Here is a 1,494-nt window from a genome sequence, read left to right on the forward strand (position 1 = left end):
GCTACCATGCCCGGCTGATTTTTTTATTTATTGTAAAGATGACGTCTCGCCAAGTTGCCCAGGCGGGTCTCGAACCCACAGGCTCAGGCAATCCACTCACCTCAGCCTCCCAAAGGCGTGGTATTACAGGCTGAGCCACCGAGCCTGGCTTAATTCGATTTTTAAAAAAGATTTATTTCCCTCTGTTGTTTCCCCTCATGGTGTTCTTATTATGTAGCTACTGATACTTACAATCCCCTAGGTCAGTTCATGTCCTTGTTTTCGCCTCTTCACGTCTCCCCTGTGCCTTCTAGAAGAGTTCTTGGCCTAGATCTGTATTGCCACATGACCCATTTATTGGGCTACTTGCTGTAACCGTTATATTGTTCGTGATATTTTGTCTTGCTCTTCATGTGACCCAGGGGGTGATGTTCACCCCCACCCCGGGGACACTCGGCAGCATCTAGACACACTTTTTGTTTTACCTGGAGGTGGGGGTGCTGCTGGTGTCCGGCAGGCAGAAGTCAGGGATTCAGCTTAACTCACCATGGGGCGCAGGCCACACCCCCACCACAGGACCTAGTCACTCCACCCAAAACGTCAGTACTGCCAAGGTGACAAAGCCCCGGTGTAAACAGCATGCGCCCTGTCCTCTGAGGACGCGTGGCCATGTGGACTTTCCCTGTGATGCGTCTCCCCCTCTCCGTATGGCCTGAGTCCAGCTCCTTGCTCAAGGGGGAGCTGCGCCTCCTCCCCATCACATTGCTCGTCTTCACGAATCTGTGTTTCCCGGGAGATGCCAGCTCTCAGGAGAGGCCGAGCCAGCCTGGCGGACGGCGAGGGACTCGGCGCGGGAGGCCTCGGGTGTTACCGTGTGGCATCATCGCCCCGTTTGCCAGCACTCTTGCACACACAGACATGCACCCTTCAGGAAACCTTCCTGCAGTCAGTCTTTGCCCTAGACAGGCCTCTTCCCAAAGTGTCGTGGGGAGAGACAAACATACAAATAAAAGGTTTTCAGGGCAGGCACGGTGGCTCACACCTGTCATCCCAACACTTTTTTTTTTAGTTGGAATGTTACTCTTGTCACTCAGGCTGGAGGAGTGCAGTGGCACACTCACAGCCACCACAGTCTCGACCTGCCGGGCTCAGGCGATCCTTCCGCCTCAGCCTTCCGAGTTGCTGGAACCACAGGCATAGGCCACCATGCCTGTCTGATTTTTTTATTTATTGCAAAGATGAGGTCTTGCCAAGTTGCCCAGGCTGGTCTCAAACCCCCAGGCTCAGGCAGTCCTCTCACCTCAACCTCGCAACGTGCTTGGATGACAGGATGAGCCACCGTGCCCGGCCTGCACCTGGCTCTCTTCTGTATTCTTTTTTTTTAATTTTAAAGATGTGGAGTACAATTCAGGGTTAGGCATACAAACGTTGATTATGCAGGTAGCCTTGTTTCTTCTTTTGTAATTTTTTTTTTTTTTTTGAGTTGGAGTCTCACACTGTCGCCCAGACTAGAGC

Source organism: Carlito syrichta, unplaced genomic scaffold, assembly GCF_000164805.1.
Source record: "Carlito syrichta isolate Samal-C Ts95f unplaced genomic scaffold, Tarsius_syrichta-2.0.1 Scaffold155233, whole genome shotgun sequence".
In the NCBI taxonomy this organism is placed as follows: Eukaryota; Metazoa; Chordata; class Mammalia; order Primates; family Tarsiidae; genus Carlito; species Carlito syrichta.